The sequence below is a fragment of the Ptychodera flava genome, chromosome 8 (assembly GCF_041260155.1).
Source record: "Ptychodera flava strain L36383 chromosome 8, AS_Pfla_20210202, whole genome shotgun sequence".
Classification (NCBI taxonomy): Eukaryota; Metazoa; Hemichordata; class Enteropneusta; family Ptychoderidae; genus Ptychodera; species Ptychodera flava.
Window position 1 is genome coordinate 8,256,919 of NC_091935.1, and position 14,722 is coordinate 8,271,640.

The following is a 14,722-nucleotide window of genomic DNA, read 5'->3' on the forward strand; positions in this document are numbered from 1 at the left end:
GTAACATAATTCACCTTTGCTTCCGTTGTCAGGAGCAACATCACAGGTAGTCTTCATAAACCTAAATGGCATTACATCATCCTGTTGACCGATAGGTCAATTTCCACACACATGATGACAAACCAGAAGTGTGTCAATTCCATAGCAACGCAGCATACCATGCTTGGCTATGTACATTTCTCACAGCTAAAGTTCCGTTTCCACACTTTGGCCAAACTCATCCATCTAAACTTATTGACCGAGCGGGACTGTCAGGGTAGAGATTGATATCTTACCTCACTCCTCAATTCCGGAGGGCCTTTGACGTCCACCAGTAACTCTTGAAACCTTTCAACTTATCCAAAGTATTGATCCCTTTCCTGTATTTTCCCAGGGCCATCCAGGATTACATTTAAATCCAGTCTGAAGGCAAACCCCTATTTCAGGAATCACCACCTGTACCAACTGACTGAAATCCACTCCAGCACTGCTCTCTAGCAGGGAAACTCAAAACCAAACATCGTGTTACGCATTATCTGACTACCTGCTCCATTCTGATTCAATAAATGCATACAACCAGTCATTTGGCAACTGTCCAGGAAAGTGTGAGCACCAACCTTCAAATTGAAGTTTCTATCGTTTGTCTTTTCAACTTTTTTCTTCACAACTGTACAAGAAAGAAAACACTTGTAATCCATCTCATTGTTTATTAGAGTGCGTTCAACCAGTGAAACTATAATTACAAAGATTTAAGATTTTTGTCTTTCGTCCCAGCAACAGAACATGCTGTGACAAGAATGGCATCAGCACTTACATTAGAATGAGAATGTAGTATGTCATAACTGTCATTATTTCTGGATGAGAAAGAAATTTTCCATTGAAATGCATCTTTTTTTAATCAAGACAGCCTGTGAACAAGGATTTCATGGTTGAGCTGGGCTCTCAGCCCCCTCGACAAAAGCAATTTGTATTCTCATGCCTGTACAGTACCACCCCTTCTTTAAGGTTGTACTCAACTGTTTGATCAGACATGCATACTTTGATGTTCAGGTACAGGTACATGTACACACAGCAGTATCAAATACTGCTGACTACAATTTAAAAGATTTCTGGCATAAAAACTATGATAACCATGTAGGGTATGGCCAACCAAAAATCGATGAAGTTGGCTGCAAGCAATATGAGCCTGCAAAATCAGGCCACCCAAATGATGAATCGGATCACCTACCAAGTATAGCATAGTGATACATGTCCACTACAGACATCTGGACGAACCAGGACTATCCTTGATATAGAGGTATGTTGTATCCTAACAAGACAGGTAAGTTTTGGCTTGAAAAAGACTGTCCTCTGAACAGGAAATAGTTCTCTTTGATTAGAGATATGTCCATGGTGACAGGTTTCAGTATACATTCCATTTTCTCATCATTTGACATTATACAGTGAGACCTGAACAGGTTTAGAATGTACATGGACGTCACAAATAAAGAATACATTGATAAACTGATGCATATATCATACTTACAATTGGGACCACAGTATGTGTTTAGCTAAGAGTCATTCAATCACGGTCCCTCCACAAGCAGGAGGGGCCGTGGAGGGAGCGTGATTCAATATATCACTTGTAAAAAGTTTACAAGCGGAAGCTACTGCTGATGTTGTGACATTGTTTCTGCAGACTCATCTGCAAAGTGACGTCATACATCTTTCAAGAGGTTGCTGTAAGCTGCATTAGAAATCAGCTTCATCAGGACGGATTCAAATTCACATCTACGTCATATATTGACGTCAAATCTACCAAGGATGAGGTGCAACCCCTGTACTTACCATCCATACTATGTAACAGTGAATATGCGATTGCCACTATTGAAGTCTACCTCCTTTCTTTCTTCCAGCACTGCCAATTAACTGTACTGGAAGACAGATGCACGGGGAGACTACGGAAAGACAAGATTGCAAAGTGCTCCCGACATCTGAAAATCAGTTAACAGTATCGCACCACACACAATCACAGCAAACACAGTAATCCCCTTGTCTATTTTGGGAGCCACAAAACAATGCAACAAAACAGATAAACATTTGCCGCTAAGGCTTAAATCAAACACAGAAGAAATCTGAAACAACAAGTCCCATGCAAATGGTAAAGACCGACACTAATCCTAAAACAAAAGGCCCTCAGAATTTTTTCAGGTGACTCTGAAATACCTATAGTTTCCATTCTAAATGGACAGTTACATGTAAATGAGATTCAAATTGTGCCCGGTAATTTGTTGGTTTCGTCACCTTTCATTGTCAATACGCCACAGACACACCTACTGTTCTCTAGAGCTACTTCCAAATTAACTTTGCAAACTGAAAATTTGTGACAATATTACAGAGCAGGTCTAGTTTTAATTTGAATCACTTTTAAAATTTGCTCGGATACCACCCAGAGATTTTTTTTTTACTTCTACCACAGGAATGATCACTGCAGTTTTACAAGTTGACCTGGACACTGCTTCTATCTGAATGACATGACATGCACTATACCACCAAGTCTGGCTGCTGTGAAACCACACAGGCATACATGTATTATAATCATCCACAATTGTTGATGATATATTGGTTGTGAAACAGAGTGTAAGCCATAGACCAAAGAATAGTGAATTTAAGTGATCTGACAGGATAACAGGAGATGCATCAAGATCAGAGGGCCATCTATAAACTGCTGCTTCTGCAAACCTCAATATTCATAAAAATGTCAATGCTTCAAACAAGGAATTTCAGTAGGTTGGTCGACATAGATAGTAATCTACATGTACCTGTCCAGTAACTACCCCAAAGTACTTCATGCTCTTAATTGTTGTGCCATTTGGTTCCTGTACTTGTGGAAATCTATGAATATGACAGTGACTACAACAATGACGCACACAGTTAAAAATTTGGATATCATGCACATTGTTGGATCAAAATTTCTGTAATAGACACCCCCGTGGGGATGAAATTCGGGGAAAAATTTTTGGGGAAAATTTAATTTTTCAATTTTCGCAAAACCACAATGGGATAAACTTTCTATACTCAAAGACCTTCAAAATGAGCCAACACAAGCAGTAAATCGGAAATTTAAAATTTGAGAGTCCAAGTACTGTATCTATTCCCGAGTTGCATTCTACATTTAATACACACTCTCCATGATGAATTTGGACTAGTCTGTCTTGAAATGTTAGTAGGAGTTCATATGTGCCAGGGACACACAACCAGAAGTGTGGTGATCCTGGCATACTGAAGGGTAGTAGCTACAGTCTGACAGACACTCTTGGCCAATATTTTGAGAGCAAAAAAAGTTGAAAAAGAAAACCTTCGGGTGCTGATGTATCCTTCTGCCCACAAATATCAAATCCAAATACGGGTAATACCTTGATTGGGTAAGAGGTGAGTTTTCCATCAGTTCGGCAAACAACCATGATTACAACTGGTGAAAAGTTTCCAGAACCACAACAATACCTGCCCACTCATCAAAGGCAATTAAAATACTTTGTCTGAGGGAGGGATAAGACTGGGTGCGTGTCTCTGGGAAACCATGACACTGATGGATGGAAATGTGCAGTGTCTGTGTGGACAGTGGCTTGTACAATGTTTGAAGTATGCGGATAATGGCCTAAACGATGTTTGATTTGTGGTAATCACATTTCCAAAGATTTGTTTATGGGGCGGGGAGTTGTAGACAAGTCCCACAGCTTGAGTTTGAAAAGCACCAAAAAAGAAAGTGAGATCTGTCTGAAATATGGAATACAGACAAACAATTTGAATTTTTTCAAAAATACTTTTTCTGCATATCATATTTTCAGACAGATGTACATGCTGTATATACATGTACATGTGGGCAGTGCACTTCATTGGTTGAGTTGTTATGTAGGATTGGCTGTGGTTATTTTCAACAAAAGATCTCTCCTCTTTCAGATGACAAACGACCTTTACTTTTATCAACTCAGGGCATGTAGGATTACTACAATGCCATGTACGTGCATAAAAACTGATGTACCTTTTGCAGTTTTCTACACTGATCTTCCATCTCTCCCGTATCCTTCATAACAGTCATGTCATTGACAGAGTCAAATCACCTACCGGTAATTGTACACTGTACGATATACAGTGTCCATGCAGGTGAGTGGACTGTGTACGTGTTCCTGCATTTAACGGGACTGCCCTGTTTGGAGTGCCAACACAAAGAACAGAATTAAAGTGATTCAAAACTGCCATGCTTTTTCAAGAAAAGTCCTTTCTTTTTCTTGGTGTCACTTTTATAACAGTCTAATAGAATACGACTTGGTCTCATTAGTCTTTTTAATTGGTTTTCTTCGTTTGTTCTGAAGAGAACAGATGACTAGACTGTGTCCAATTGTCCCACAATTGCATCAGTTCTGTTTAGGTCCAGTTATTTGTGTCGTTGCCATTGTACCTTTATCAGACCAAAACACAATCACTATAAATTGTCCTGCCCACTAATTAAGTTTCCTAATCTTTTAATTGGTTTTTCACTTTCATTAAATGCTGACAACGACTTGAAAGAGATTTCATTTAAACCGTTTAAGAAACGAGGACATCTTATCATATTTGAGCATTACTACAGCACCACGGCCCTCCCTACTTTCTTTACAGGAGTAAACATGCTGTTACCATGGCAATATCACCAAATAGTCTCTGTTGAAGGAGCTTATATGGCCCTGGAGATGACAGCAAAGTATTGTGTACACACTGGAATATGTTTAGTATTATCCACGGTTAAAAGTAGAGATTTTATTGAAAGTGTCTAGTTAGCAAAATTGCATGTACTATACTTTGAATGAATATTACTTCATTTACAAAATAACGTTTTGCAATTCAAAAGTTGCTTATGCCTGATTGAAAGTCACTAAAATGGGAAAGTGACTAGTACAGCCAACCTAAGTAAATCTCTGCTAAGGCGCTTTATATAAAATTCTTTGTTTGCCGTCTGCATGCTGGTGACTTTACAGAGAAAATTAAGAAAAACAGGATGTTAACATCATTACAAATAAAAATATCATTTTTCTGAAGAAATTAGCTTATGTAAGTAAACTTGTGCTTTTTGTGTGTTTGTTTTCTCCCTAGCTGGCTGGTAGGTTTTTCAAAAATCCAAGGATGGCAAACAAAGAATTTTCTTTAAATGACCTAATTAAAGGAGTATCTTTACTATGAAACATATGACACAGGCAAATCCACAAATACAGTTCAAACATAGACAGTCCATGGTTCAGATGATGGTGAACCATACATGTACTACACTATCTGAAACCATGTCACATACTGACATTTGCACTGTTCAGTGCAGACCACGGGGACAGGACCCAGCACAATTTATTCACCTTTCAAGCGGAAAGGTACAGACATGTAATGAGGTGAACGTGCCGTCTAAGTGTTGTCGATAAATTTACACACACACACACACACATCAAACTGGACAATGAAACATGTCAAGTTACCCAACCCTCTGAGACACTCAGCACTAATGAAAGATGCAGTCAAGCTTTACCTGTCCATTGTACATGTAGTGGTACACACCTACATGTATACTGCAACCTAGTTGCATTGATGTACTCTGCTATCTGGTGCATTGCCTGCTGCACTGGTTCTTATGCACCAATCCCCTTTCCTGGGCTGCACTAATCATTTGTAATTTCCCACACATACAAAAAGCTGTGTGGAAACCACTTCGTTGATTCCATGGAAAGCTACAGGAATTACTAATAGTAGTACTGTATAACAAGCATATTATTCAATGCACGTAGACTATATAGAAATTCATATTAATTTACATCAATATCCTAATGGTTACCCTTATCATCATCATCATCATCACCATCATCATCAGCATCATCAGCATCGCTATCATCATCATCATCATCATCACCAATCATCATCACCATTGTCACCATGAAATTACCATCAACATCATCATTATCATCATCATCATTATGAACATCATCATCAGCAGCCGTATGATTGTCATCACCATGACAACATGACCATATCCCTCAAATGTCTTATGTTGTAACAGAACAATGCAAACACAAACCACAAAATACAGAAGTCTTTATAGTTTTTCAAGGTTACAAACCACTATACCGCTTCATCTTGGAAATAAAATCAGATGCCTGCTTTTGTTGAATAATAACATGTCTATTTTTATACCATTTCATGTTGGAAAATAAAGGCTCTTTAGAAGAGTTTTATAGGTGTTTAGTGAGGCGTGGCATATAGGCTCACCTCCTTCCTTTAACAATAGGAGTCTCGACCTTCAGAAATAGCAAGGTCACACATTTTTATTGCACAGTTTGACAGATAATGGCAAGGATCTTGCACACTGTATGACTGATGGTACGTTCAGATTGACGACTTTGCGTCGGCCCAGGTCCCGACCAGGGCCGGGGCCGACGTAAAAAACCAATGTGGACACGCTGAGTCGGCCCTGGGCCGACTCAGTTTGGTCCCGGTTAGAAGGGGGGGTTCAGGGCCGACTCAGGGCCGACGCAAAATTTGGTCCGACGCAAATCGCCAGTGTGGACACGTTACGTCGGCCCTGGTCCCAGTTGACCAGGCCTCCGCTATGGATCGAAGTTGAACTAGTCACCCTATTCGCACAAAACAAACGACGTTTGAAACTAAAGTTTACACCTATCGAAAGTTTTCAATCCAGTCTTTACATTTTAATATCATCCCATGTACGCTGAACTTCCACCAACCTTTGTTCCGCAAACGAGACCATGTCATTCGATTCCACAGTGCACATAATAGACTAGAGAGGCATGTCAAAAATGCCGCGCACTGGTTATTTCTCCACTGCGGTCTTATATATACCATATGCTCATCCAATAAATGGTGAAGATCTCTCCGATGATTAAAAGGGTGAGTGGTAGTCATATTTGCCCTTCTTGTGCGTAAAAACACAGGAAAATCATGAACAGTAGAAACAGCGCGCCATATTCAAATGCGCCATTTTGAACTTTGACAGGTCAGAGGTCACAAAGGAAGGTAAAGTTACGTCGGCCCTAATTCTGGTACCGGTAGGTGTGGACACGGACCAAATTTAATCCCAAAAGGACAATTATTTTGCGTCGGCCCAAATTTCAGTTGGGTTGCCAATGTGAACAAGATATGAGTCTGTCTTCGCTTTGCAAGAGATTTGAAGCAGGATTTTTCTATTTCAGTTTTACTGTCTAGTGTTTTTAGTTAAGTAATAAACCACACCAAGTGGCAGGTATACCACTCGATTTTAGCTAGTTCACAGTGTATGTGTACTCACTGTCGCTCATGCATTTTACATGGACTTAACTCCTCTAAATCTCATGGTATACCATTGTTTAAGTTTTTATCACTATTACACTATACATTAAAACAACATATTCAAATTCTGGTGTGGAACATTAAAAAGGGAATCTTTCTCCAGTTGAGACCTGGTGGGTGTTCCAACCGTGCAATATAACGAATATTACGGTAAGCATGGTTATTTTCAAGTCTTGACCAATCAGATCCCTGTATTTGTGCCATCAGTATAAGTTGCCAGTATAACAGTGATAGGCAATAAACATTGTTCAGAATTCATGATATTTAAGTGAACATCGCTGATTCCATTCAAAAAATAAATATTCAGCATAATTACCCATGGAAATTGTAACATAACTGAGACAAGCGATGTGATTATGAAAAAACCATACAAATCATACATTATTCACCCCCATTTCTCTGTGAAAAGGTCCAGTCTTGCCACGGAAAACAAAAGGATTGGCCCAACCATGGCACTGAAAGGTTTATAAGGGTATTGGTACCAGTACTACATGTACAAGCTGATTCAATTATGAATAAAATTTGTCTAATTTTCAGTCATATGTGAGTCAGTTCACAGTTCTGTTTGCAATGTACTGCTGTGGGCAATATGTAGTTTACATGCGGATTACATCAATCATGGCATAAATATTTGTAACTCTCCAAGCATGCCATCTTAATGGCGGAATGATTCAATTCTGCGAAGTCAAATAGAGCATGTAAGCGTAAAAAATGTTTATATGTGTTACTGTAGGGCTGCAACGTCTGGCAAGATGCGACAGCCCTTCGGCAACAAAACATGTACACCTTCTGGTTCTGCAGATAAACAATAGCTTGTTGTGGTCATCCAGTGGACCAAAGCAAGCAGAAGTTGAGCTACATAGAGTACCAGTATTTTCTGAAATGCTGCCTAGGAACACTGGACCATGTGAAAATAATTCCTGCCAATGTGCGTATGTTTGTAGTTATTCATCACTAAGGGTACGCTGGGACAGGGCAATGATTTCTACAATATGGAGGACATGGTCAGCATTTTCTTCAGACTGTGGCCAGTGAATGAGTTGCGTCACTTTCTCAAATAAAATGATCATCAATGGAAGACTTGAATGTACTTTTCAATGACCAACCAATTAATTGTATAACACATTATACTCTATGAAAGCTTTACCCCATTTTTCGCAGTATATTTATATTTTAGTTGAAATTTTTGTACTGGCACTTTCTTGTGATCGTGGATAAGTGCCCTCCCTCAAACTAAACCTATTGTGAATACCTAACTTTCAAATAGATGATAATTAGCTTACATGAAAGACACACACCAAACAATTGCTTTTGATATTCTAAAAAAAATTTAACATACAATGAGTTGGCACTTATATATTCCATATTAACCACAAACATCAGTGCAGTGATCAAGAAAATGATCACTTAGAGGTTTGAAGTCCAGGCATAGGCCATCGGCCACCACTGCATACAACTATAGACAAGCTTCTGCTGTCTATGATACAACCGTAGTACAATCCATCTCTTCATGTAGCAGGCATTCATTAGCTGGACTTTGTCCGTGAGCAGGATTTTACATTTGCAAGCAGGACCATGGCAGACGGGCTGATGTAACAGAGACATCAGCTGTTGCGTTAGCCTACCGGACATACCGGAGTCATGTACCTGTGTTGCTGCATGGTCTCTGTACGAAGAAAACTTACATCAGCCCTTTCACTGCAAGGAATGGTATACCGAAAGGGAATTCCTCCTGATTGGGAGAAAAGTTGGCCCCACTGATCAGGAGAATTTCTCCCAATATTGAGACTTCTTTAGTTCTACACAATTTAACAGACATTTGCCCATTTAATGTAGAAAAGTATACTAGTATGTTCATTATCAAATTTTCTGAAAAAGTACACCATTAGCATTGCTTTCACATTTATTCAATAATAACTCAGAAGAGAAGACATACAGAGGATTGTCACTTACATGAAATATGTATTTCACCCATGTGGATCAACTCCATGATTACTTTCAAAGTATTAGTCCCGGAATTGAATCATTTAACACTTTTAAACTGTTACACATCTAGCACGATTTCTCCCAAATTGCAAGGATTCATATAAGATGAAAACTATTTCTAGGTCGTCCTCAAGATTGGAGGATTTTCTTCCTAGCGGGAGGAATTTGTCTTTTTGGTTTAGTGTATCTTGCTCCCCCCCCCCCCCCTCCCCGAGCAGAATGGCGTAAACTTTCTTTGATCATGATAGTGGGAGTAACAATGCCACGGAACTACTACTAGTATGTGATTCGCACCGCACTGTCACTCCATAAAACCACATCCCAAGCTTCCTTGTGTCGCACAATACAGAAATCCTAGGGCAGCATGAAAACGGTTGTTGCATGTTGCCAAGCAAATTAAAAACTTGTGCAATGCAATTACATTCCAATCGCCTGACGAATGACTTCATCATGTTTTCGTAGTTGACGAGGTTGGAAAACAACAGTTCATGAGCCGTAGGAATTTTATGAAAATTTTGATAAATGCAACTTTGAAATTTAATCAGCTGCGAGGAGACCCATTGTTCTCCGATCGTGAGAACCTAACGCTACGAATTCTGACCGTATAAAACAGAGTCAAGATACCAGCACGGTCGGTCTACGTGTGACAACCGACACATGTGTCCGTACCTTCCGTCTACACACGGACCTGAAATCGATGCACACGTAAATGGTCACCTTTATAATATTGGATATTTGTACACAATCATTATAGTCGCCTCGTGCAATGGTGATTGTTTTAAAGCGTGGCTCGGCGGCCTCCGCCGCGCCGGTACATCACGTCGATGGAAATAGGTCAACTTTCAATGAGGTTGTCAAAGTACGGCATGCACATAATAGCTCTAACGATGACTTACAATAACAGGAAATTGCTACTTATATATTAGACAGTTCGCACAATCTTCTGCATAAATGCACATGGTTGTTTGGACACATGCATCGATACATTTTCAGCCTAGTTCCCGTACGGTGTACAATGTCAACAAAGCGCACGATTCAAACGGCCAGGCATGAGGCACATCAAACTGTCGTCCGTCGGGGTTCAAACGCAGTAAAATAGCAAAAATATAACCTATCATTTGCTTATGATTAAATTATAATAAGTGACTTACCCAACAAGCTTGCAACTCATAAACGTGCCTGTTATCACAGAGCCCCGAAACGAAACGGCATGCGTCGGCCTGAGCAGGTTGCAGTGATTTCTCTGTACACAAAGTTCATGTTTGTGTGACCTTTGTGTTCCGAAAGGGCACTGACCCGGATGTTGCGTTTGAGCGTCTGAAGAAGTTCAAAAGAGGGCGTGTATCACTTGCACTCGAGTCACTCGCTCTTCAGGATAACTCCACTCTTTCAGGATAAACTCCGTAATCAGATTGCAGGGTCTCCATTATACGGTATAACTTACAAACGTACCTCAAAAGAGGGATAAAACTGCAACACGTGAAAATGAATACAGTAAAATATTGGCCGACCAGCGGGAGATAAAATACTTGTTATATAAAAGGCAGAGGATAAAAACTGCAACAAGTTAAAACAAATACAGTAAAATACTGACCGACTGGCGGGAAATAAAACATTTGCAGACGAAGGGTTGTACCCGAAACGTCTGTGTTTTAGTCTCTGCGATTTGCAAGTATTTTATCTCCCGCTGGTCGGCCAATATTTTACTGTATAAAATATAACGATCATTTTTATATTGCACGTTGTGACCATAAAAGTTTATGAAAATTGTTTGTACATGTGATAACATAAGAATTTTAACGAGCATACGGAATATGCATAATAATGAGAAACCAGCAAATTATTTTGTTTCAAATCCACATGTGTCAATCCTCAGTAAGTCTGGGCAAATGGAAAAGTAGCTGCGATGCTGCGTGTAGTACGTTACGCCAAGGAACTTGTCTCTGGAACTCGTCCACTGCCCCCAAAAGAAATGGTTAAAGCCCCAACTCCGTATAAAAGCGCGAGAACCTACGAGAGTGGTCATAATGGTGGGATATTCAAACGTACTCGGTACGCTCTGGACGCCGTCCATAAAACCCGTTAATTAAGAAATCTAACGATTAATTTTTTTCTTGGAAATTGAGGGATATGTGTATAAGTATTTGGGGCACAATATACTTGGTTTCTGACGAAATTAAATTTGAAATGACGTCTGGAACCAGAAAAAGGATAAAATATTTGCCGGTAATATCGCCGGTATAACGTTCGATGTTCAGTTTGAATCTGCATGATTGACATGATATGCAAATTGCAAATGAGTCATTAGCGATACGTTGTTTACTTTTTCCGTACGTAGCGTTGATTGTTCAAGGCGGGGAAAAACACCAAATACTCGGAGCGTACCGAAAGATACAAACGCACACACACTGTGTATAACAAATACATGCAAACACATTTGATTCGGTAGTTCTCTTTTTGGAAAATTTGTTGGTCCTGAAAAGGACCGTTTTCATTTGTGTTGGCCTACCTGAGCCGTACATTTTACAGACAGGAAGCCTATACTGTCATTCATGCCCGGCATAAAGTACGTCTGGTATGTTCGGGTTGAGACCACGGACAAGTACCAGCACAAATTCTGGCATGATCTTTCACTTTGTCTACACTGTCTGTATATCTTCTATCTTCTTTTCAAATGTCAAGTTTTACCCTCTAGTCAACGTACTGTTGAAAGCGCAATCATCGCAATGCGATATGCGTAACTATCGCTTCTTTATAGCTGTTTCCAAAAGTGATATACATTTTTTTTCCCGATCTAAAGCCGTGCATGCCTATGCAACACAAAGCGAACAAAGTCAAAATTCAAAAAGACAAGTAGCCTCCAATGTGCTGACAAAACCGGGATTTTTTTGACGCCTGCAATCGCCTTCGGCATATTCGGTCGTCACTGTGCTGGTCACTTATACTGATCTCAGTGATCACACGTCGAGTTGACAAACGTCGCCGGCGGCAGCTGAGGTCACCGTACTAATCAGTCCCATAAGTTGCACTCAAATGTCCGCGCTCGATCCCCATCACAGTTAGCTCCAATTCATTCCTGGCAAAGAAAATTCCCGTGGCTACCTCTAGTGCTCATCAGTGACCGCTATCTTCATAAAGCCAGCTGACATAGTGTGATTAGCAGTCTGACTCTGACTACCACGCGTTTGTAATGAATAGTATCGCGACTGCGTGGAGAGTGTAGAAGTGCAGTGCACTCGATTTTGGCGGGATCGTTCAAAGTAGCGAAATACTAGAACTCACCATTTTATAAGGAGGGATGAACATTGAAACGAATGCTCGGAGAATTTATGAAATCACTTTATTCTGATTTTATTTTGGTGATTAATATTAACAGGTTTGATTTCTAAAATAAGTATTTTCAGAAGCTTTTTGAAATAATCATAAGACAACAAATCGACACCACATTTCATTTCGGTCACCATAAAACTTGTAATCGAAGCCGGGGAATAGTCGTCGGTACCCCCATCCGACAGCGCCGAGTTCATGAGACAACGAAAGTTTTGAAAAGGAAACTACAACTACCATCCAAGAACTGTGGAAAACTACGTTTTATAATGGAGACACAGCCCTGCCTCGCTGAACTAAGGTCGAATGAGGAAAGGATTGTTTGTAAGACAAAAGCTCTACAAAATTTGGTAGACGACTTGGCCGTTGAGCATTGTGGTAAATGTCCGTCGTCCATTGAAATAACCACACTCGATAAATTTGGACATCTAGTAGGCGAATTTGCTGTTCTTTCAGAACTGTTTTGATTTTTTCCCGTTCTTTCCTGAAATGCGGCATTTCTAGGACGGCGTTTGGACAAAACGGTGCTTCATTATTATCTTCAATCAAGACTCCCTGCAAGAGTGATGTACACTATATATACTATGACTGAGCCGAGGAAAACCCCGATAATAGATCCCGTGGCAGAAAACTACATTTTCTACGATTTCTGCATCGTTTACCCGTATACAAAGATGCGGATAGCTATTGCCACTGTCATGATATGCATTATGTTGAATCATTCAAAAAGGCGCTGAATACAATGACAAACGCTTCGTTTTCGGACGAGAAACGTATACCATGACGCATGAGAACTAAGGAGTGTCGATCGATCGCCTGGCAACGTCATCACGGTTTGTACAAATCCGAGGCGACGCCGCGCCGAACCTCTGCTCCAGTAAGACTTCGAAAAAGTCTATGTTCAAGAAAAACCTATTGGGGAAATGAGTGGATGTAACGTATGGAAAGTAAACCGTAAAATTGGGTGAAAATAGTATACGTAAAGTCACCGTGCAGTCAATGTTTACAGTATGTGGCGTGCACGTTCTATTTTGGAGGTGTTCAACCAGCTGTTTTAATTTGCTACTTTTTGTTCACAAAGAAACCATATTAGTTATGTTTTGCTCCGCCCATTTTCATCGATTTTTCTCGTAGGGCCCTACCGAGAGTACCGGTTTAAAGGGAAAACCATGGGGTTACATCACTGCTACAGGAATGTTTTGCATTTTTTGTTTTCTTTTGTTTTGCTTTGTTTTATTACTGAAAAAGTTGGTTTTTGCGGTGACATAAGCTTATACAATTTGCAGACTTACAAGCGAGAGAGTGTGTGTATAGTCTCCACATCACTGAAGACTACTAGTTGGCATTGATCAGCCTTGAAGGCAAAAATTGGTAGTTTTTTTAGTTATTGTTTGCGCTCACACCCGAGTCACGGGCGCGTCAAGAGGTCAGTGTAAGCAGTAAACGTTCTGTATATACCACCTTGGCAATTCCAAGCATGCACCCCAGAGCACGGGTGCTCGTGGACAGGGTAGTCTGCTTGATCGATCCATCGTCCGCTCGATCGATAGCATACTCGTTGCTGCCCTCCAATGCAACTACATAGTTGCTTTGGAGGGCAGAGCAACTAGTACGCGATCGATAGATGAGTAGACGATCTATTGATCAAGCAGTCTACCCTGCAAACGAGCGCCAGTGTGCCCAAGCGTTCCCTTGTAAGCTGCCATAGGGTTTTCTCTTGGCTGGCTGTAGAGGGCGCTACCCTAGGCCAGAACAGTCACTGTGTTGGCGACAAAATTTTGTTAGTCAAAATTTTATTTAAAAATGTTGTTAATATCTTCTTACAAATTCTTACTCCTTAGCAAAATTTAAAACAACACGACAATTTAGAATGGAGTCACTTGTGTGCTAAAAGAGGATATTAATATCTTAAAATTTCATTGCATTAAAACTTAGTAAAGTGTGATATAAAATGGCTATTCACAAAGTTGAAAACTACTGCAAAAGAATAACAAAAATTTTAAATAAAGCTCATGGTTTTTAAAAAATTATTTTTCCAAAGCAAGATATTGCACAGTCCATCATGTTTTTGCAACAAAAATTAAGGTTG

The 14,722-nt window shown here is 40.0% G+C and overlaps 1 protein-coding gene across 3 annotated transcripts in view; it reads right to left on the reverse strand.

Moving 5' to 3' along the window:
- The window catches only part of LOC139138376 (KN motif and ankyrin repeat domain-containing protein 1-like), a 103,062-nt gene extending 92,468 nt beyond the window's left edge, over positions 1-10,594 (reverse strand). The window contains exon 1 of one of the 3 annotated variants that reach the window (XM_070706738.1): positions 10,458-10,594. The gene's annotated coding sequence lies outside the window, so the exon portion shown is untranslated. The remainder of the gene's footprint in view (positions 1-10,457) is intronic. The other 2 variants (XM_070706730.1, XM_070706734.1) reach the window with 2 other exon arrangements.
- Between the last annotated feature and the right edge of the window lie 4,128 nt (positions 10,595-14,722).